Source organism: Hemitrygon akajei, chromosome 10, assembly GCF_048418815.1.
Source record: "Hemitrygon akajei chromosome 10, sHemAka1.3, whole genome shotgun sequence".
Classification (NCBI taxonomy): domain Eukaryota; kingdom Metazoa; phylum Chordata; class Chondrichthyes; order Myliobatiformes; family Dasyatidae; genus Hemitrygon; species Hemitrygon akajei.
The window spans coordinates 2,616,364-2,641,413 of record NC_133133.1 but is presented as its reverse complement, the minus strand read 5'-3'; positions in this window follow the sequence as shown (position 1 = coordinate 2,641,413).

Here is a 25,050-nt window from a genome sequence, read left to right as displayed (position 1 = left end):
GAGGTTGCTTTGGCAAGTAAGGTGAAAATAAATCCAAAGGGTTTCTACAGTTATATTAATAGCAAAAGGATGGTGAGGGATAAAATTGGTCCCTTAGAGAATCAGAGTGGACAGCTATGTGTGGAGCCGAAAGAGATGGGGGAGATTTTGAACAATTTCTTTTCTTCGGTATTCACTAAGGAGAAAGATATTGAATTGTGTAAGGTAAGGGAAACAAGTAGGGAAGTTATGGAAAATATGATGATTAAAGAGGAGGAAGTACTGGCACTTTTAAGGAATATAAAAGTGGATAAGTCTCCGGATCCTGACAGGATTTCCCTAGGACCTTGAGGGAAGTTAGTGTAGAAATAGCAGGGGCTCTGACAGAACAAATGTCATTAGAAACGGGGATGGTGCCGGAGGATTGGCGTATTGCTCATGTGGTTCCATTGTTTAAAAAGGGTTCTAAGAGTAAACCTAGCAATTATAGGCCTGTCAGTTTGATGTCAGTGGTTGGTAAATTAATGGAAAGTATTCTTAGAGATGGTATATATAATTATCTGGATAGACAGGGTCTGATTAGAAACAGTCAACATGGATTTGTGCATGGAAGGTCATGTTTGACAAATCTTTTTGAATTTTTTGAAGAGGTTACTAGGAAAGTTGACAAGGGTAAAGCAGTGGATGTTGTCTATATGGACTTCAGTAAGGCCTTTGACAAGGTTCCGCATGGAAGGTTAGTTAGGAAGGTTCAATCATTAGGTATTAATATTGAAGTTGTAAAATAGATTCAACAGTGGCTGGATGGGAGATGCCAGAGAGTAGTGGTGGATAACAGTTTGTCAGGTTGGAGGCCGGTGACTATTGGTGTGCCTCAGGGATCTGTACTGGGTCCAATGTTGTTTGTCATATACATTAAAGATCTGAATGATTGGGTGGTAAATTGGATTAGTAAGTATGCAGATGATACTAAGGTAGGTGGTGTTGTGGATAATGAAGTAGGTTTTCAAAGCTTGCAGAGAGATTTAGGCCAGTTAGAAGAGTGGGCTGAACGATGGAGTTTAATGCTGCTAAGTGTGTGGTGCTACATTTTGGTAGGAATAATCCAAATAGGACATACATGGTAAATGGTAGGGCATTGAAGAATGCAATAGAACAGAGTGATCTAGGAATAATGGTGCATAGTTCCCTGAAGGTGGAATCTCATGTGGATAGGATGGTGGAGAAAGCTTTTGGTATGTTGGCCTTTCTAAATCAGAGCATTGAGTATAGGAGTTGGGATGTAATGTTAAAATTGTACAAGGCATTGGTAAGGCCGAATTTGGAGTATTGTGTACAGTTCTGGTCACTGAATTATAAGAAAAATGTCAACAAAATAGAGAGAGTACAGAGAAGATTTACTAGAATGTTACCTGGGTTTCAGCACCTAAGTTACAGGGAAAGGTTGAACAAGTTAGGTTTTTATTCTTTGGAGCGTAGAAGGTTGAGAGGGACTTGATAGAGGTATTTAAAATTATGAGGGGAATAGATAGAGTTAACGTGGATAGGCATTTTCCATTGAGAGTAGGGGAGATTCAAACAAGAGGACATGAGTTGAGAGTTAGGGGGCAAAAGTTTAAGGGTAACAAGAGGGGGAATTTCTTTACTCAGAGAGTGGTAGTGGAACGAGCTTCCAGTAGAAGTGGTAGAGGCAGGTTCCGTATTGTCATTTAAAATAAAATTGGATAGGTATATGGACAGGAAAGGAATGGAGGGTTATGGGCTGAGTGTGGGTCAGTAGGACTAGGTAAGCTTTCAGCATGGACTAGAAGAGCTGAGATGGCCTGTTTCTGTGCTGTAATTGTTATATGGTTATATGGTTATAAGTCAAAGCCAACATAAAAGCGAAAGAGAGGGCATGCAATAGAGTAAATATGAGTGGAAAGTGAGAGGATTGGGAAGCTTTTAAAAACCAACAGCAGCAACTAAAAAACTCATTAAGAAGGAATAAATTGAATATGAAAATAAGCTGGCCAATAATTTCAAAGAGGATACCAAAAGTTTCTTCAAATACATAAAGTATAAAAGAGAGGTGAAAGTGGTTATCACACTGCTGGAAAACAGTGCTGGAAAGGTAGCAATTGGGGATAAAGGAATAGCAGATGAACTGAAGAAGTATTTTGCATCAGTCTTCACTGTGGAAGATACTAGCAGTATGCTGGAAGTTCAAGAGTGTCAGAGGGCAGAAGTGTGTGAAGATGCCATTACTAGGGAAAAGGTTCTTGGGAAACTGAAAGGTCTGAAAGAAGGTAAGTCACTTGGACCAGGTGATGTACACTTCAGGGTTCTGAAAGAGATGGCTGAAGAGATTATGGAGGCATTAGTAATGATCTTTCAAGAATCACTGTATTCTGGAATGATTCCAGAAGAATTGAAAATTACAAGCATCACTCTACCCTTCAAGGAGGGAGAGAAACAGAAGGAAGGAAATCATAGAGCAGTTAGTCTGACCTCAGTAGTTGGAAAGACGTAGGATACGATTAACCAGGCACGCCCAGGGTCCTCTTCAGTTTGCGTATAAGGAGAAGGTGGGAGTGGAGGATGCTATCACGTATTTGCTGCACAAATCACTCTCTCATCTAGATGGGGTCAGTTGTGCTGTGAGAATTACATTCCTTGACTTCTCTAGTGCCTTTAACACCATCCAGCCCAAGATCTTAAGGCACAAACTAACGGAGATGGGAGTAGACTCTCACATGGTGGATTGGATAGTGGACTACTTGACAGATAGACCTCAGTATGTGCAGTTGGGAGACTGTAGGTCTGACACGGTGGTCAGCAGCACAGGAGCGCCGCAAGGAACCGTACTCTCTCCGGTCCTGTTCACCCTGTACACATCAGACTTCCAATATAACTCGGAGTCCTGCCATGTGCAGAAGTTCGCTGATGACACGGCCATAGTGGGGTGTGTCAGGAATGGACAGGAGGAGGAGTATAGGAAACTGATACAGGACTTTGTGATATGGTGCAACTCAAACTACCTGCGTCTCAATATCACCAAGACCAAGGAGATGGTGGTGGACTTTAGGAGATCTAGGCCTCATATGGAGCCAGTGATCATTAATGAAGAATGTGTGGAGCAGGTTAAGACCTACAAGTATCTGGGAGTACAGTTAGACGAGAAGCTAGACTGGACTGCCAACACAGATGCCTTGTGCAGGAAGGCACAGAGTCGACTGTACTTCCTTAGAAGGTTGGCGTCATTCAATGTCTGTAGTGAGATGCTGAAGATGTTCTATAGGTCAGTTGTGGAGAGTGCTCTCTTCTTTGTGGTGGCGTGTTGGGGAGGAAGCATTAAGAAGAGGGACGCCTCACGTCTTAATAAGCTGGTAAGGAAGGCGGGCTCTGTTGTGGGCAAAGTACTGGAGAGTTTAACATCGGTAGCTGAGCGAAGGGTGCTGAGTAGGCTACGGTCAATTATGGATAACTCTGAACATCCTCTACATAGCACCATCCAGAGACAGAGAAGCAGTTTCAGCGACAGGTTGCTATCGATGCAATGCTCCTCAGACAGCATGAAGAGGTCAATACTCCCCAATGCCATTAGGCTTTACAATTCTACCGCCAGGACTTAAGAACTTTTTAAAAGCTATTATTAATGCTTTTTGAGATAGTGATTTAGATGCATATCATATTTTTTACTGAGTTAAGTATTGTATGTAATTAGTTTTGCTACAACAAGTGTATGGGACATTGGAAAAAAGTTGAATTTCCCCATGGGGATGAATAAAGTATCTATCTATCTATCTATTAAGGCTGTGGTTTCAGGGTACTTGGAGGCACATGATAAAATAGGCATTGTTTCCTCAAGGGAAAATTTTAACTGACAAATCTGTTGGAATTCTTTGAAGAAATAACAAGCAGGATAGAGAAAGGAGAAATAGTGGAAGTTCTGAACTTGGATTTTCAGTAGGTCTTTGACAAGGTGCCACAAATGAGCCTGCATATTACTGGAAAAATACTAGCATGGAAAAAGCAGTGGCTGATTGACAGGAGGCAAAGAGCTGGAACATAGGGAGCCTTTTCTGGTTGGCTGGCAGTGACCAGTGATATTCCACGTTAGTCTCAGTTAGGATCACTTCTTTTTACGTATATGTCAATGACTTGGCAACAAAACCATCAATATAATTATCCAAGTTTGTGGATGATACAAAGATAGGTGGAGAAGTAGGTATATTTAAGAAGTAGAGAGTCTACAGAAGAACTTAGATAGATTAGGAGAATGGGGAGAGAAGTGGCAGGTAAAATACAATGTTGGGAAGTATATGGTCGCTTTTTTCTCTAAATGGAGAGAAAATACAAAAAACTGACATGCAAGGTGACTTGGGAGTCCTTGTGCAGAATTCCTTAAAGGTTCAGGTTGAGTCAGAGGTGAGGAAGACAAATGTAATGTTAGCATTCATTTCAAGAGGACTAGAATATAAAAGCAAGGGTATAATGTTGAGACTTTATAAATCACTGGTGAGGCCTCACTTGGAGTGTTGTGAGCAGTTTTGGGCTCCTGATCTTAGAAAGTATGTGCTAAAACTGGAAAAGGTTCAAAGGGAGTTCATGAAAATGATTTCAGGATTGAACGGCTTGTCGTATGAAGAGCATTTGATGGCTCTGGGCCAATATAATTCAGAAGAGTGAGGGTTGACCTAATTGAAACCTATCAAACGTTGAAGGCCTCAATACAGTGGATGCAGAGAGGATCTTTCCAGTGGTGAGAGAGTCTAGGACTAGAGGACACAGCTCAGTCAAAAATCTATCAACCACTGCCTTAAATACACTATACATAAAGACTAGGCCTCCGCAGCCATTTGAACAGAGAAATTTCTTTATCCAGAGAGTGGTGAATCTGTGAAAATCATTGCCACAGGCAGTTGTGGAGGCCAAGACTTTATGTATATTTAAGGCAGGAGGTGAATATTCTTGATTGGTCAAGGCATGAAGTGATACGGGGAGAAGGCAGGAGATTGGGGCTGAAAAGGAAAATGGATCAGCCATTATGAAAGCCAAGGCTTAAAAATAATGAAGTAAAAATCCTGGAGTGGCCCAGTCAGAGTCCAGACCTCAATCCAGTTGAGAATTTGTGGCTGGACTTGGAAAAGGCAGATCACTCACGATCCCCATGCAGTCTAATAGAGCTTGAGCAGTTTTGTAAAGAAGAATGGGGAAAAATTATAGTCTCCAGATGTGCAAAGCTGATAGAGACCTATCCACACTGACTCAAGGCTGTAGTTGTTGCCAAAGGGGCATCTACTAAATACTAACTTGAAAGGGGTGCATACTTATGCAATCAATTATTTTGTGTTTTATATTTGTAATTAATTTAGGTCACTTAGTAGAGATCTGTTTTCATTTTGACACGAAAGAGTCTTTTTCTGTTGATCAGTGTCAAAAAAACAAAATTAAATCCACAGGCAACACGAGTGAATCTGCAGATGCTGGAAATAAATAAAAACACAAAATGCTGGCAAAACTCAGCAGGTCAAACAGCATCTATGGGGGGAGGTAGTGACGACATTTCGGAACCCTTCATCAGGAGTGAAGTAACATGGGATGGTTGAGAGGGGATAAGAAGTGGGGGGAGGGATGAAGTAGAGAGCTGGGAAGTGATAGGCTGGAGGGAAATGGGCTAGGGGGAAGGTGGAGAATTATGGGAAATAAAAGAGAAAGAAAGTTAGGGCTGGGGGGAGATTGTAGTGAGGGGGGAAAAAGAGAGAGAAAGAGAACCAGACTAAAATAATAGATAGGGATGGGGCAAGGGGGGGGCAGGGGTATCAACGGAGGTCTGTGAGTTGAATGCTCATGCAGGCAGGTAGAGCTACCTAGACGGGAGATAAGGTATTGCATGCCGGCAGGTAGGAGGCTCTTAGCCTCCTACCTGCCAGCATGAACATTCAACTCACAGACCTCCATTGATACCCCTGTCCCCCCCCCCCTTACCCCATCACTATCTATAATTTTAGTCTGGTTCTCTTTCTCTCTCTTTTTACCCCCTCACTATAATCTCCCCCCAGCCCTACCTTTCTTTCTCTTTTATTTCCCTTAATTCTTCACCTTAGCCCATTTCCCTCCAGCCTATCACTTCCCAGCTCTCTACTTCATCCCTCCCCCCACTTCTTATCCCCCCTCAACCATCCCATGTTACTTCACTCCTGATGAAGGGTTTCGGCCCGAAACATCGTCACTGCCTCCTCCCATAGATGCTGTCTGGCCTGCTGAGTTCTGCCAGCATTTTGTGTTTTAAAATTAAATCCACTGTGATTCAAAGTTGTAAAACAATAAAACATGAAAACTTACAGGGGGAGGGTTAATACTTTTTATAGACCTTTTATAGGCACTGTTTTCACTATTATACAATCCCGAGACTCATTTTCTTGCGGGCATTCATAGTAAATACAAGAAGCACAATAGAATCAACAACAGACTGCACCCAACATGACGGACAAACAACCAATATGCAAAGGACAACAAACTACAAATAGATAAATAAAAACAAATAATGATAATAGTTATGCAATAAATGTTCATAACTATGTTACTTAAAGGGAAATTACAGGCTGCATATTCCAGTGAGAGTAGCTCAGATGAAGTATATCTAGAAGTTATTTAAACTGTCCACAAAGCATCGCTCTTACTCACCAGTGCTATCTGGATGGAGGGTTATGGATCATGTGCAGGCAGAAGGGATTAATTGAGTTAGGCATCATTAGCTTAATCAATTCAGCAGAAGATTGTGGGCTGCAGGACCTGTTCCTGTGCTGTACTACTCTATGTTCCATGCCCTAAATGTTTTCATTGCAGAAGACTCAAGTAATGTGGCAAAAATGGAGGGGGAATAAATATCTGAGAATCGGGGGGGGGGTGATCTTAAAGCTGCTAATATAACTAAGTATAAAGTTCAGGCAATGTTAAAGGGTCAGAAACTGAACAAATCTCCTGAAGCTATTAGCTAGTGTCCATAGACTCTAAAAGATTGTGTCCGTAGTTCTATCAATCCTGAAAAATTTCCAACAGATTCTGCATAATTGGGACAGATTGGGACAGTGCATTTTGGCCCAATTAAGTGGCTGCCCCAGCAGCAGAAGTTTTATGGAAATAGTTAAAGTGATATAAAAAAGACAAACTGCCATTTAATTATATTACAAATTATATATCTAAATGAAATTCAGAACAAATTAGAACACATTCAATGTTTCTTCCATACTATAAAACAGTGCATTAGTTCCTAATAATTATCAACAAGAGAAATTCATCTGGTGTATGCTGCCGTGTCTGGGATGTCTAGTGGGGGATAGCACCTCTGGCGAAGGAGCTTAATCATTTCTATACTGGGGCACAAATATACATTTATATATATTTAACTTTCCATGTCATTAGACCACTTGATTTTTCTATTTTGATTAAATTCTTTGAAAATACCAGAATACAAATCTGTTTAATGTCTAGCATAGATTTAATATATACAAACATGTATACAACCACTATTAAGTAATGACTATATGATTTGAACAGCTGCAAAACCTTGGCAAAGGAATACATTTTTTCAGATCTGTAATTTAGACTATTATTGAGTGAGTGAGCAGTGGGAAGTGATCCTTGATATCCCTGATGGGTGTGATTCATCTGAAACCCATTTTCATGGTCAGTAAATCTTCTTTACAGTTACTTAAAGTTTGTTCAAATTGATGGAATACTCAGTTATAATCCTGAAAAACAATTTAGGATACAGTATATGAACATCTCATGGGTTATATGCAATTTGTTCAGGAGCAACACAACAACAGAAGGAAGACATTCAGCCCCATTCACTATTATGTCACACAGGCACAGGAAGGAACCATCCAACCTCTTGACACTGTTCATCAAATCATAGGTAACCTCTAGGTTCAGTAACCATCTATAGCCTTATTAGATTTCCTAAAGCTTCCCCTCACCGGGAGCTTCCTTTCTGATGTCTAGTTCTGTAGCAGGAACAAGAATGAAGATTGATTGGTGCAATCAACCCGTTCTTCTTTTACTGCCCTTGTTGGGACACCCAGTGAGTTGGAAGGTGAAAAGATAGACCCTTGGTCATTTTTCACCCGACAATTCTCATGTTCTTTATCCTGCAAACCTCTAAACTCTAATACATTCTGTAATGATCTGCTAGGCGCATTAACATTCCATTCCACGGAGGATACGCTTGCACATTTCATAAGCAAGCGTCATAGTAGTTATGTGAAACATAAGATTCACCCCTGGAGTGACAGAGTCATAGAGCACCACAGCACAGAAATAGGCCCTTCAGCCCACCGAGACCATGCCAAGCTATTAATCTGCCTAGTCCAAACGACCTGCATCTAAACCATAACCGTCCACACTCAACATATCCATGTACATATCCAAATTTCTTTTAAATGTTGAAATCAAACCTGCATCAACCACTTGAGCTAGCAGCTTGTTTCACACACTCATTACCCTCTGAGTGAAGAAGTTCCCTCTCAGCTTGTCCTTAAACATTTCACCTTTCAACCTTAAACCATGACAACTAGTTGTAGTTTCATCCAAACTCAAGTGGATAAAGCCTGCTTACATTTACTCTATCTATACCCCATATAATTTTGTATACCTTAATCAAATCTCCACTCATTCTTTTACACTGTAGGAAATCAAATCCTAGCCTATTGAACTTTTCACTAAAACTCAGGTACTCAAATCCTGGCAACATCCTTGTAAATTTTCTCTGAACTCTTTCAATCTTATTGATATCTTTTGCATTGGTAGGTGACCAAAGCTGCACATAATACCCTAAGATTAAGCCGCCCCAGCATCTTAATTGGCTTCAGCATAACCTCCCTTCTCTTATACTCAATGGTTTGATTTATGAAGGCCAATGTGCCAAAAGTTTTCTTTATGACCCTATCAACATGTGACACCATTTTTCAAGGAATTATGGACTGTATTCCCTGACCCTTCTGTTCTAATGCATTCCTCAGTGTACTACTATTCACTGTGTAAAAGTTAATAGCAATCCACACTCAGTGGCCACTTTATTAGGTACACCTGTGCACCTACTCATTAATGCAAATATCTAATTAGCCAATCACGTGGCAGAAACTCAATGCATAACAGCATGCAGACATGGTCAAGAGGTTCATCTGCTGTTCAGGTGAAATATAAGAATGGGGAAGAAATGTGATTTAGTCCATGGAATGATCATTGGTGCTGGATGGGGTAGTTTGTGTATCTCAAAAACTGCTGATCTCCTGGGATTTTCATGGACAACAGTCTCCAGAGTTTACAGGGAATGGTGCAAAACAAGCAACAAATATTCTGTGGGTGAAAATGCCTTGTTAATGATCAGAGGAGCACGTACTGGGCCCAGCACGTAAGTGAAATTCTGAAGAAAGCATTGCAACACCTCAACTTCCTTAGGAGTTTGCAAAGATTCAGAATGACATCTAAAACTTCGACAGACTTCTGTAGATGTGTAGCAGACAGTATATTGACTGACTGCATCACAGCCTGGTATGGAAACATCAATACCCTTGAATGGAAGATCTTACAAAAAGAGGTGGATAAAGCACAATCCATCATGGATAAAGTACATCTAAATGGAGCATTGTCACAGGACAATGCAAGACACTTAACAACACATTGCTCTGTGACGACACCGGTGCCAAGCTGCTTGGGTCCTAGTGCCCTTCCCTTGGACAACATCGGTGGTGTGGAGAGGGGAAGGCTTGCAGCTTGGGCAACTGCCGGTCTCCCATACAACCCTGCCCAGGCCTGCACCCTGGAAACCTTCCAAGGTGCAAATCCATGGTCTCACAAGACTAATGGATGCCTATTCTATTCTATTCCTATTCTATTGTCACAGGAAAGCAGCATCCATCATCAGCAACCCCCACCACCCAGGTCATACTCTGTTCTCAGTGCTGCCATCAGAATAAAGATACAGGAGCCTCGGGACTCACACCACCAGGTGAAGAAATAGTTATTACCCTTCAAACATCAGGGTTGAATGCCCAGTTGGTGTGGACTTTCATTGATTCTATTATGGTGATTATTCTATTCTGCATTTATTGAGTATGTCCACAAGAAAACGAATCTCAGGGTTATATATGGTGACATATATGTACTTCGATAATAAATTTACTTTGAAGTTTGAACTTTGAACTTTAAGAAAGACCAGAATGGTTCAAGCTGCCAGGAAAGTGGCAGTGCCCTAAATAACCATGTGTTACAACACGTGTGCAGAAGAGCATCTCAGAACATAAAACTTTGGAATCGATGGACTACAGCAATAGAAGATCATGAACATACCCTCAGTAGCTAGTTTATTAGATACATCCTGTACTTAATAAAGTGACTCTGAGTGCACGTCGTGAAATGTCTTATTTTGTGGCTGCAGTACAGTGTAATACATAAAATAGATTATAAGTTACAATAAGAAATGTATATAAATGAGTAGTGCAAAAAATGGACAAAAATAGCAAGGTAATGTCCAAGAGTTCATGGACTATTTGGAAATCTGATGACGGAGGGGAAGAAGCTGTTCCTAAAATATTGAGTGTGTGTCTTCAGGCTCTTGTACTTCCTCCTTGATAGTAGTATGAGAGGAGGGCACGTCCTGGCTAACTAAGTTCTTTAATGATGGACACCACCTTTTTGAGGTATCACCTTTTGAAGGTGTCCTCGATGCGGGGGAGTGCACATGATGAGTTTACAAATTTCTGCAGCTTCTTCCAATCCTGTGCATTGGACCCTCAATTCCTGATGATGATGCAACCAGTTAAAATATTCTCTAAGTACATCTGAAGTAGAGTCTTACTGGAGTCTTTGGTGACATACCAAGTTTCTGCAAACACTTAATGAAATATAGACACTGTCATGCTTTCTTTGTAATTGCATCAGTATGCTGGGTCCAAGGTAGAACTTCAGAAATCTTGATACCTTTGAACTTGAAATTGCTCACCCTTTCCACTACTGACCCTTTGATGAGGACTAGGAATTCCCTCAAATTTGCTGAGGTCCTCCAGCATTTTGTGTGTGTTGATCAAATGCTTTATTTGAAGTAATACAATTTATGAACCATACAGGAGGAAAGAGGCAGAAGATCAGGAAGTTATTGAGAGGGAGATCCAGGTTTTAGGATACTGCAGTTTCTCACCCCAATTCAAACTAGAGCAGAGAAACAGGGCCTTCGACCCATTTACTATGTGTGGAACTTTTCATCTGCCTAGTCCCATCAATATGCATCCAGAGCATGGCTCTCCATACCCCTCCTATCCATGTACCTATCCAAATTCCTCTTAAATGTTCAAATCAAACCCTCATCCACCACTTCTGCTGGCAGCTCATTCCACACTCTTACCACCCTCAGAGTGAAGAAGTTCCCCATTATGTTTGCCTTAAACTTTTCACCTTTCACACTTAACCCACATGATGCACCATCAATAACTCTCTGAGATGTGAGGTGAGATATTGGCTTTTATTGACTGGAAGAAAGAACAAGCAGTAATTGACCACCATACTACATCCTGGAGACTGAGGGCGGGGCTCAGGCCTCAATCGCCTTTATACTGGGGTCTGTGGGAGGAGTCACGGTCAGTGGCAGGAGCCACAGGAGCAGTCAGCAGGGGGGCGTGTCCAGACAGGTATATGTAGTTCACCACACCACAACTCTAGTGTAGTCTCATCCAACCTCAGTGGAAAAAGTCTGCTTGCATTTACTAATATATATATACACACACATACATACACATATCCCTCATAACTTTGTATACTATCATATCTCCCCTCAATCTTTTACATTCCAAGAAATAGCTTCCTAACCTATTCAACCATTCCCTATAACTCAAAAGGTCAAGTCCTGGCAACATCCTTGCAAATTTACTCTGCATTTTTTTCAATCTTATTGATATCTTTTCTGAAGATAGGTGACCAGAACTGCACACAATACTTCAAATTATACCTCAAAAATGTTTTATACAACTTTAACATAACATCCCAACTCCTGTACTTGATACTTTGATTTATGAAGGCCAACGTACCAAAAGCTTTCTTTATGACTCCCTCTAACTGTAAAGCCACATTCAAGGAATTATGGATCTGTATCACTAGATCCCTCTGGTTTATGCTCCCAAAGTGCAACACGTCACACTTGTCTGCATTAAATTCCATTTGCTATTTTACAGTCCATTTTTCTAGCTGATCCAAATTCTGCTGTAATCCTCGCTGTCTACGGCGACCCCTATTTTGATGTCTGCAAAGTTACTGATCTAGTTAACATAGAATAGTACAGCACATTACAGGCCCTTTGGCCCACAATGTTGTGCCAACCCTCAAACCCTGCCTCCCATATAACCCCCCACCTTAAATTCCTCCATATACCTGTCTAGTAGTCCCTTAAACTTCACTAGTGTATCTGCCTGCACCACTGACCCAGGTAGTGCATTCCACGCACCAACCACTCTGAGTGAAAAGCCTTCCTCTAATATCCCCCTTGAACTTCCCTCCCCTTACCTTAAAGCCATGTCCTCTTGTACTGAGCAGTGGTGCCCTGGGGAAGAGGCACTGGCTGTCCACTTTGTCTATTCCTCTTAATATCTTGTACACCTCTATCATGTCTCCTCTCATCCCCCTTCTCTCCAAAGAGTAAAGCCCTAGCTCCCTTAATCTCTGATCATAATCCATACTCTCTAAACCAGGCAGCATCCTGGTAAATCTCCTCTGTACCCTTTCCAATGCTTCCATATCCTTCCTATACTGAGACGACCAGAACTGGACACAGTACTCCAAGTGTGGCCTAACTAGAGTTTTATAGAGCTGCATCATTACATCACATCTCTTAAACTCTATCCCTCAACTTATGAAAGCTAACACCCCATAAGCTTTCTTAACTACCCTATCTACCTGTGAGGCAACTTTCAGGGATCTGTGGACATGTACCCCCAGATCCCTCTGCTCCTCCACACTACCAAGTATCCTGCCATTTACTTTGTACTCTGCCTTAGAGTTTGTCCTTCCAAAGTGTACCACCTCACACTTCTCCGGGTTGAACTCCATCTGCCACTTCTCAGCCCACTTTTGCATCCTATCAATGTCTCTCTACAATCTTTGACAATCCTCTACACTATCTACAACACCACCAACCTTTGTGTCGTCTGCAAACTTGCCAACCCACCCTTCTACCCCCACATCCAGGTTGTTAATAAAAATCACAAAAAGTAGAGGTCCCAGAACAGATCCTTGTGGGACACCACTAGTCACAACCCTCCAATCTGAATATACTCCCTCCACCACGACCCTCTGCCTTCTGCAGGCAAGCCATTCTGAAACAACCTGGCCAAATTTCCCTGGATCCCATGCCTTCTGACTTTCTGAATAAGCCTACCATGTGGAACCTTGTCAAATGCCTTACTGAAATCCATGTAGATCACATCCACTGCACTACCCTCATCTATATGCCTGGTCACCTCCTCAAAGAACTTAATGATAACCACATTATCACCCAGATCATTGATATCGATGACCAACAACAAAGGACCCAGCAACAATCCCTGCAGCACACCATTAGTCATAGGTCTCTACTCAGGGAGCCAACCATCTAGTACCACTCTCTGGCTTCTCCCATGAAGCCAATGCCTAATCCAAATTACTATTTCATCTTGAATGCCAAGCGACTGAATCTTCTTGACCAACCTCCCATGCAGGACCTTGTCAAAGGCCTGGCTAAATTCCATGCTAAAGACAACATCCACTGCCTTTCCTTCATCAACTTTCTTAGTAACTTCCCTGAAAAACTCGGTAAGATTGGTTAGACACAACCTACAACCATGTTGACTATCCCTAAGCAGTCCCTGTCTATCTAAATACTTGTATGTCCAGTCCTTCAGAATTCCTTCCAGTAACTTTCCCACAACCAACGTCAGGTTCAGTGCCTATAACTTCCTGACTTATTCTTAGAGCCCATCTTAAACAATGGTGCAACATTAGCTGTTGTCCAATCCTCCACTACTTCACCCATGGCTAACAATGCTATAAATATCTCTGTTAGGGCCCCAGCAGTTTCTGCATTAGCCTAAAAAGTAGTCTGAGGGAACATCTTATCAGACCCTAAGGATTTATCCACCCCACCCTACTTTGTCTCAAGACAGCAAACATCTCCTCCATAATCTGCATAGGATCCATGAACTCACTGTTGCTTTGCCTCACATCTAGACACTTTGTATCCTTCTCCTGAGTAAATACAGATGCAAAATATGCACTTAAGATCCCCCTCCCACCCCATCTCCTTCGGCTCCATGCATAGATGACCTCTCTGATCTTCCAAAGATCAATTTTGTCCGTTACTATCCTTTTGCTCTTAATACATATATCTGTAGAAGTCTTTGTGACTTTCCTTCACCTTGTCTGTTAGAGCAACCTTTTGCCTTCTTTCAGCTCTCTTGATTTCCTTCTTAAGTGTTCTCTTACATTTCTTAGACTCCTCAAGTACCTCTTTTGTTCCTGCCTGCTTATACCTGGTATGCACCTCCATCCTTTTCTTAACCAGGGCCTCAATATCTCTTGAAAAACAAGGTTCCATCAACCTGTTATCCTTGCCTTTTATTCTGACAAGAGTATATGAACGCCGTATTTTCAAAATTTCACTTTTGAAGGTCTCCCACTTACTAAGTACACATTTGCCAGAAAACAACCTGTCCCAATCCACTATTGCCAGAACCTTTCTGATACCATCAAAATTGGCCTTTTTCTAATTTAGAATCTCAACCCAAGGATCAGACTTATCCTTCTTCATAATTATCTTGAAACTAATGGCATTATGATCACACAAATTTTTGGCTCCTGCCTTGTCTCATTCCTTTATAGGAAATCAAGTATCACACTCTTTGTAGTTGGGACCTCTATGTATTGATTAAGGAAACTCTCCTGAATACATTTGACAAACCTTTTCCCATACAGACTTTTTACAGCATGATAGTCCCACTCAAATCAGTTAAAATCACCTATTAGCACAACCCTCTGTTTCTTACAGCAGTCTGTGATTTCTCTCTAAATGTGCTCCTCTAAATCCTGCTGACTGTTAGGTGATCTATAATATAATCTCAGTTATGTGCTCATCCCTTTCTTATTCCTCCTTTGTACCCATATAGCCTCAGTAGACAGGCTGTCCAGTCTGTCCTGTCTGAGCATTGCTGTGATATTTTCCCTGTCTAGTAACACCACCTTTAATCCCTCCTGCACTATTATGTCTAAAACAATGGAACCCCTGGAACATTAAGCTGGCAGTCCTGCCCCTTCTCCCACCAAGTCTTACTATGTCTCAGTAATGGTTGATGGTTAAGTGTAGAGTTTCAGAGTGTAGTGCAGCTCCGAAAGGTTACAGAAAATTAAAATTGTGGAAATAGGAGTATCAGTAAATACAGAAATGCCGAAATGTAAACACTTGCAACCCATTTTCAAGTAATGAATTTTTGTACATAATTATAAAGGACTCAAAGTTGGAAAATTTTCAAGTAAAATTATTGTCAAAGTATGATTACATTACCATATACAATCCTAAGATTCATTTTCCAGTGTGAAAAAGACAAACTGTGCAAATACAAATAAATAAATAAAGCTGTGAGCATGATTTGTAGAGTCATTGTAAGTGAGTCCTTAGGTTGTGGAGTCAGGTCAGAGTTGAGGCTATCTAGTGCACTGTAGATTCTGAAGTGTTGGTATGAACTAATGGACAGGACAGCTGCAACCTTTCCTATTATCAAAGTAATATATATATATATATATATATATATACACACACACACACACACACACACAAGTCTGAGATTCATTTTCTTGCATGAATACTCAATGAATCTATAATAGAATAATAACCATAATAGAATCAATGAAAGACCACACCAACTTGGGAGTTCAACCAAAGTGCAAAAGACAAAAAGCTATGCAAATACAAAAACAAGAAAATAATAAATAAATAAGCCATAACTATTGAGAACACAAGATGAAGAATCTGCCATTGAACCTAGTGGTGTAACTCCTGAGGCTCCTGTACCTTCTTCCTGATGTCAGCAGCAAGAGGTGGAGGGGTTTATGCTTCATGTAGATGTGCTCAATGTGCAAGGGCTTTGCCCATGATGGACTGGGCCATAACCATTTCTTTTTGTAGGATTTCCAAAGATGACAGAGCTCATTATCCAAAAATTCTACTCTATAACACAAGAGAAACAGATTTAGAGCATTACGCAATGCTTTTTAATAACATATGCAAAAACTACTTGGTACAACTAATCTGTTCTATATCGACATGTTCCCATGACAATATTTTGCAGTTAAGTTAATTAATGTGAGTCACAAAGCCCAAAGAACTACATGTTCTGCCTGAACAGTTAACTAGGAATTGAATCATATGGTGCCTTTGACAAGAGGCTCTGAACTGTAAAGACAGGAAGAAGAATAGATTATTTCATGTCTGGTTAAGAAATAAAAACTGGAAGCCCGGCAGGGGAGAAAGGAAGATCCAGGAAGATGACGTGAGCAAAATCAGTAACAACATTTTCATGATTTGTGTTCCTAGAAGTACAGAATATAATATGTGACACTGGAGATGGCTCTGAGTTGGAGCAGGGCATCCATTGCAGCAGATAACCAGGGATTCAATTCAACTGATAACTGCCTGTGTTACAATGGGGAGAGAGCATACTTCCATGCTCTGAGAGGTTTGTGATGAAACATATCAAATCCTGCCTGAGGACCAATTTGCCTGCAGGCACAGCAAGTCAACAGCAAATGCCGTTTCACTGTATCTTCACTCAACCCTGGAACATCTGTACAGTGTAGATGCATACTCTGATGAAAAGTATTTTTCATGCAATCCATCATGGGTTAAGCCCTTCCCACTAATGAGTGCATCTACAAGAAACCCTGTTGTAGGAAAGCAGCATGCATCATCAAGTACCCCCACCATCCAGGGCATGCTCTCTTCTTGCTGCTGCCATTAGGAAAGAGGTACAGCATCCTCAGGACCCACAGCACCAGGTATAGGAACAGTTATTATCCCTCAATCATCAGGCTCTTGAACCAAAGGAGATAACTTCACTCAAATTCACCCATTCCATCCCTGATTCCCTCAACTTATGGACTCACTTTCTCATTTTCAACAAGTACTCTTCATCTCTTGTTCTCTTGGAATTTTACATATCCAATTTCCAAATTTTCCAGTATGTAGGTGATCACCAATATTGGTATTGGTATTTGTATTAATATTGATACTTGTATTGACAGTGATATTGGTATTGGTACTGATATTGGCATTTATATTGGTATTGATATTAGTATTGTTACTGGTATTGATATCGGTACTGGTACATTGGTATTGGACTCAGAATAGAGGGACGCCCTTTTAGAAAGGAGATGAGGAGAAATTTCTTTAGCCAGAAAGTGGTGAATCTGTTGGAATTCATTGCCACAGGTGGTTATGGAGGCCAAGTCTTTATGTATATTTAAGGCAGAGGGTGATGGATTCTTGGTTGGTCAAAGCATGAAGGGATACAGGGAGCTGCAGGAGAATGAGACAGAGGAAAATTGGATCTGAAATGATGGAGCAGACTTGATGAGCCAAATCGCCTAATTCTGCTCTTATATCTTATGGTCTTATTGTACTGATATTGATAGTGGTCCTGGTATTGGTTTTGATATTGGGTATTGGCAGTGGTATTAGCATTGATATTGGTATTTATATTTGTATTGATATTGATATTGGTATTTGTACAGGTATTGGTATTAACCATATATAACCATATAACAATTACAGCACGGAAATGAGCCATCTCGGCCCTTCTAGTCCGTGCCGAATGTTTACTCTCACCTAGTCCCACTGACCTGCACTCAGCCCATAACCCTTCATTCCTTTCCTGTCCATATACCTATCTAATTTTACTTTAAATGACAATACCGAACCTGCCTCTACCACTTCTACTGGAAGCTCATTCCACACAGCTACCACTCTCTGAGTAAAGAAATTCCCCCTCATGTTACCCTTAAACTTTTGCCCCCTAACTCTCAGCTCATGTCCTCTTGTTTGAATCTCGTCTTTCAAAATTCAATATGTTTTAATGGGACCTCACCCTCATTCACCTAAACTCCAGTGAATACAGGCCCAGAGAAATCAAACACTCCTCATACATTAACTCTTTCATTCTGGAGATTGTCCTGGCAAACTTCTTCTGCACCCTCTCCAATACCAGTACATCTTTTCTTAGATAAGAGGCATAAAAACACTCTCAATCCTCCAAATGTGGTCCGACCAATGACTTAAGCCTTACCATTACATCCTTGCTTATATATTCTAGTCTTCTCAAATTGAATGGTAGCATTGCATTTGCCTCCTTACCACCCTCTCAACGTGGAAGTTACCCATTATGGAATTGTGCACAAGGACTCCCAAGTCCATTTGGACCTCTGATTTCTAAATTTCCTCCTCGTTATACACTGGAATTTAGAAGGATGAGAGGGGATCTGATTGAAACATATAAGATTATTAAGGGATTGGACACGCTGGAGGCAGGAAGCATGTTCCTGCTGATGGGCGAGTCCAGAACTAGAGGCCACAGTTTAAGAATAAGGGGTAGGCCATTTAGAACAGAGATGCGGAAAAACTTTTTCACCCAAAGAGTGGTGGATATGTGGAATGCTCTGCCCCAGAAGGCAGTGGAGGCCAAGTCTCTGGATGCTTTCAAGAGAGAGTTAGATAGAGCAATTATAGATAGCAGGGTCAAGGGATATGGGGAGAGGGCAGGAACAGGGTACTGATTGTGTATGATCAGCCATGATTACAGTGAATGACGGTGCTGGCTAGAAGGGCCAAATGGCCTACTCCTGCACCTACTGTCTATTGTTAAGAAAACAGTCTCATCCTTTATCTCTTCTACCATACACTTCCTGATTGCATTTCATGTGCCACTTCTTTGACCATTCTCCTGATCTGTCCAAGTCTTTCTGCAGACTTTCTGCTTCCTCAACCCTATCTACATATCCACTTATCTTTGTATTATCTGTAAACTTGGCCACAAAGCCATAAATTTCATCATTCAAATCAATGACATTCAACACTATCACCTCCATAAAACCAATCAATAAGCTTCAAGACCTAATCTTCGCTACCTTCCTGTGAAAATGGGTGATTCCCTTGCTTGCAGACCCCAATCAGTTCATGTCAGCACAGGTGTACTGATCCCCTGCTCTACTCGCTTTATACTTGTGTCTGTGAGGCCAAGTACAGCTCCATTGCCATATTTACATTGCCGATTATACCACTGTCATTGGCCGTATCAAAAGTGACGATGAATCAACATTTAGGAGTGAGTTTTTCCATAGCTGAGTGAGTGATGCCATAACAAAAACCTCAATGTCAGCAAAGCCAAAGAGCTGATTATTGACTTCAGGGTGAGGAAACCAGAGGTCCATGAACTTCATGAGGGGATTGGTGCTGAAGAGGGTCAATGAATGTAAATTCCCTGGTGTTTTTATACCAGAGGATCTGACCTGGGTCCAGCACATTAAGTGCCATTACAAAGAAGGTACAGAATGCCTCTACTTTCTTAGAAGTCTTCACAGGTTCAGCATGTCATCTGAAACTTAGACAAACTTCTATGAATGCATAGTATAGAGTATCCTGACTGGTTACAATACAACTTTGCATGGAAACACCAGTGCTCAGAAATGGAAAAGCCTGCAGAAAATAATGTATACATCAACTTCATTACAGGTAAAGCCCTCCCCAGCACTGAACACATCTAGGAGCGCTGTCACGAGAAAGAAGCACCCATCATCAAGGAGCCTACTACATAGGCTATGCTCTCTTCTCGCTGCTGTCATCAGGAAAGAGGTACAGGAGTCTCAGAACAGTTAAGGTTCAGGTTCAGGAACAGATAATACCCCTCAACCTTCAGGATCTTAAACCAATGTGGATAACTTCACTTGTCTCAACAACGAACTGATTCCCTTCTCTGTGGACTCACTTTCAAGGACTCAAGTCATGTTCTCAGCATTATTTATGTACTTATTTATTTATTATTATTATTTTGTATTTCACAGTTAGTCTTCTTTTACACATTGGTTGTTTAAAGGTCTTTGTTTATGTGTAGTTTTCATTGATTCTATTTTATTTATTTTTTCTTCTGTAAATGCATGCAAGCAAATGAATCTCAGGGTTTGTAAATGGATGTAAAAGCTACTAAGAGCAGTCTGGAATATGAGACCTCATTTTCCAGATGGGTGAAGACACAGTGGAGGGCAGAGGCTATTGCATCATCAACAGATTGATATGAGCAATAAGCAAACTGGAAAAGGTCCAGTGTAGCTGAGAGAAAGGCTTTAAGACCATAATACATAGGAGCAGAAGTAGGCCCTATGTGGTGTACTTGGATTTTCAGAAGGCCTTTGACCAGGTGCCGCACATGCAAGATAAGAGCCCATAGAATTACAGGAAAGTTGCTAGTATGGGTGGAGCATTGGCTGTTTGGCAGAAAACAGAGAGTGGGAATAAAGGGATCCTATTCTGGTTGGCTCCCGGTTACCAATGAAGTTCCACAGGGGTCAGTGTTGGGACCGCCGCTTTTTACAATGTTAGTCAATGATTTGGACTATGGAATTAATGGATTTGTGGTTAAATTTGCCGATGATACAAAGATAGGTGGAGGAGTGGGTAGTGTTGAGGAAACAGAGAGCCTGCAGAGAGACTTAGATAGTGTAAGTGAATGGGCAAAGAAGTGGCAAATGAAATACAATGTTGGAAAGTGTATGGTCCTGCACTTTAGTGGAAGAAATAAATGGGCAGGCTATTATTTAGATGGGGAGAGAATTCAAAATGCAGAGATACAAAGGGACTTTGGAGTCCTTGTGCAGGATACCCTAAAGGTTAACCTCCAGGTTGAGTCGATTGTGAAGAAGGTGAATGCAATGTTGGCAGTCATTTCTAGAGGAATAGAATACAAGAGCAGGGATGTGATGTTGAGCCTCTATAAGGCATTTGTGAGACCACACTTGGAGTATCGTGTGCCGTTTTGGGCTCCTTATTTTATATAACCATACAACAATTACAGCACAGAAACAGGCCATCTCGGACCTTCTAGTCCGTGCCGAACGCTTACTCTCACCTAGTCCCACTGGCCCACACTCAGCCCATAACCCTCCATTCCTTTCCTATCCATATACCCATCCAATTTTACTTTAAATGACAATACCGAACCTGCCTCTACCACTTCTACTGGAAGCTCATTCCACAATTTTTAGAAAGTATATACTGACATTGGAGAGGGTTCAAAGAAGATTCACAAAAATAATTCCAGGAATGAAAGGGTTACCATATGAGGAACGTCTGGCAGCTCTGGGGCTGTATTCCCTGGAGTTCAGGAGAATGAGGGGGGATCTCATAGAAACATTTCAAATGTTAAAAGGCCTGAACAGATTAGATATGGTAAAGTTATTTCTCATGGTAGGGGATTCTAGGATTCATGGTAGGATCCCAGATCCCACTCAACCTCAAACTCTGCCTACTCGCCTTATTCTTTAATGCCCTGACCAATTAGGAAACTATCAACTTATGTTTTAATATACCCTTGGACTCGGCCTCCACCACAGTCTGCGGCAGAGCATCTCACAGATTCACCACTTCCTGGTTAAAAAATTCCTCCTTACCTCTGTTCTAAAAGGTCATCACTCAATTTTGAGGCTGTGCTCTCTAGTTCTGGATATCCCCGTTATAGGGAACATCCACCCCATCTTGTTCTTTCAACAATCAGTAGGTTGCAATGAAACCCCCATGCATACTTGTAAATTCCAGCAAGTACAGGCCCATAGCTCCCAAAAGCTCCTTATACGTTAACCCTTCCATTCCTGGAATCATCCGCGTGAATCTCTTCTGGACTCTCTCAAATGAGAGCACATCCCTTCTGAGATTTGGGGTCCAAAACTGTTGACAAAACTCCAAGTGAGGCCAGACTAGTATCTTATAAAGCATCAGCATTACCTCCTCGCTTTTTTTATTCTATCCCCCTTGAAATAAATGCTAATATTGCATTTGCCATCTCTACCACATACCCACCCTGTAAATTAGCCTTCTAGGAGTTTTGCATGAGGACCTTAAGTCCCTCTGCACCTCTAATCTTTGAATTTTTTCCCCATTTAGATAATAGTCCACACTATTGTTCCTTTTACCAAAATGTATTATCTTATATTTTCCAACACTGAATTCCGTCAGACACTTTTTTGCCCATTCTTCCAATTTGTCTAAGTCCTGCTGCAATCGCATTGCTTTCTCAGCACTACCTACCCCTCCACCTATCTTCATATCATCCACAAACCATCAATTCCATGACCAGCCACTCAAAGCATTTCATAATGGTTATCACCACATGATAGTCATTCAGGCAAGGTGCCACACATGAGGCTGCTTAACAAGCTACGAATCCATGGTATTACAGCACAGATTCTAGTATGGATAAAGCAGTGGCTGATTGGCAGGAGGCAAAGAGTGGGAATAAGGTGAGCCTTTTCTGGTTGGCTGCCAGTGACTAGTGGTGTTCCTCAGGGGTTTGTGTTAGGACTGATTCTTCTTACATTATATGTGCATAATTTGGATGATGGATTTAATAGCTTTGTTGATGATATGAAGATATTGGAGGGGCAGGTTGTTTTGAAGAAGTAGAGAGCCCACAGAAGCACTTAGACAGATTAGGGGAATGGGCAAAGAAATGGCAGATGGAATACAGTGTGGGGAATATAAAAGCAAGGATGTAATGCTGAGAATTTATAAAGGTCTGGTGAGGCCTCTCTTGGAGTATTGTGAGCAGTTTTGGGCCCCTTATCTTAGAAAGGATGTGCTGACAATGGAGAGCTTTAAAATTAAGTTCACAAAAGGATTCCAGAATTGAATAGCTTGTCATATGACGTGTGTTTGATAGCTTTGGTTCTGTATACAGTGGAATTCAGAAGAATAAGGGGTGACGTCAATGAAACCTATCGAATGATGAAAGGCCTTGATAGAGTGGATGTTTTCTTTGATAGGAGGGTCTAAGAACAGAGGACACAGCCTCAGAATAGAGGGGCATCCTTTTAGAACAGAAGTGAGGAGGAATTTTATTAGCCAGAGAGTGGTGAATCTGTGGAATTATTTGCTGTAGACAGATGAGGAGGCCAAGTTTCTTGATTGGTTAGGGCATGAAAAGGATATGGGGAGAAGGCAGGAAATTGGGGCGGAGAGGAGAATTAGATCAGACATGATATAATGGCAGAGCAGACTCGATGGGCCAAATGGCCTGACATGCTCCTATATCTTAGGGTCTTACCCAAGAGTCTGTTAAATATCCCTAATGCATCTGCATCTACCACCACTGCTGGCAGGGCGTTCCACTCACCCACCACTCTCCATGTGAAGAACCTAATTCTGACATGCCCCTACATTTTCCTTCAATCACCTTAAAATTATGTCCCTTCATACTAGTTTTTTCTGCCCTGGGAAAACATCTCAGGCTGTCCACTATCTACACCGCTCATCATCTTGTACTTCTCTATCAAGTCACCTTTCAGCTGCCTTCTCTTTAAGGAGAAAAACCCGAGCATTCTCAACCCAGCATGCAATCATACTCTCCTATCACTCCCCATTTAGTTCAATCCTATGCTCCTATTATTCCCCATCCATGTCTAATTTCATCTTATTCTGTCTTTCTATGCACTCTTTAAAGTATCCCACACACTCTTTCCCCCTCCCACTGCAACCATTTTAAACGTCCTTTCCCTTCACTTCTCCCAGATACAAGCCCCAGTACCATCACTCTACTCCATCATCTGGTTGCAGTCTTCCTTCATACTCCAGCTTTTTTTTTTAATAACACATTGCATGAACACTGCCACTCTCAAGTATTTCAGTATTTAAGTATTTCAGACAGTCTAATCCCATTCTCAGAGAACAAAGATCACAAAACAGTGGAACAGGCCTGTCAGCCCATAATGACTAATTATATAATCATCATCATCATGTGCCGTGTCATATGATGTGGGCGATCATGGTCAATGACCATGACTGTTCCTGGCAAATCTTTCTACAGAAGTAGTGTGCCATTGCCTTCTTCTGGGCAGTGTCTTTACAAGACTGGTGACACCAGTCATTATCCATACTCTTCAGAGATTGTCTGACTGACATCAACGGTCACATAACCAGGACTTGTGATGTGCACCAGCTGCTCATACAACCACTTGCTCTCATGGCTTCACATGATGCCAATCGGGGGCGGGGGGGAGGCTAAGCAGATGATACACCTTGCCCAATGTTGACCTGCAGGCTAGTGGAGGGAAAGAACAGAGATATCTGAACCCCACCACCCAAGCTTGCTCTATGCCATGAATAATCCCTAAAAGTATGTTTAACACCATGATGGTTTAAAAAAAGTTATTTAGGACAGAAATAGGACAGAATAGGCCTTTTTTGCCTTTTGAGCCACGCCAACCAGCAACCCCTGATTTAGCTGATCATGGGACAATTTATAGCGATGGGTACATCTTTGGACAGTGGGAAGAAATGGGAGCACCTAGAGAAAATGCACGCAGTGTACAGAGAGGACGTACAGATTCTTTAGAGGATGCCAGGATTAAACTTTGAAATCCAATGCCATTGCCCCAAGCAGTAGTAGCACTGTGCCAACCATGACGCGCTTATGGCACTAGCTGGATTGTTCGGAGAAATGCCCCATATAAATCAGAATAATCATGATTAACAATTTTCCACAAATAAATTTATCGGCACTTGAAGGAAACTAAGTAATTCCAGTGCAACACAGAGCCACTAAGCATCTAAATGAGGGCTGATGTCAGTCAGCCAAGCCATCCTTGGCAGGAGGCAACATGAGGAGAGAAAAATAACAAGGGAAAACTAGCACAAGACTCACATTCCAATGATTGATGCAGGATAATCTCTGGGTGTGACAAACAAAAAGGCAGATAAGGTTACACCTGGAACTTATTCCCAAATTAGGCATCTGCATTTTGAAATGGAATACT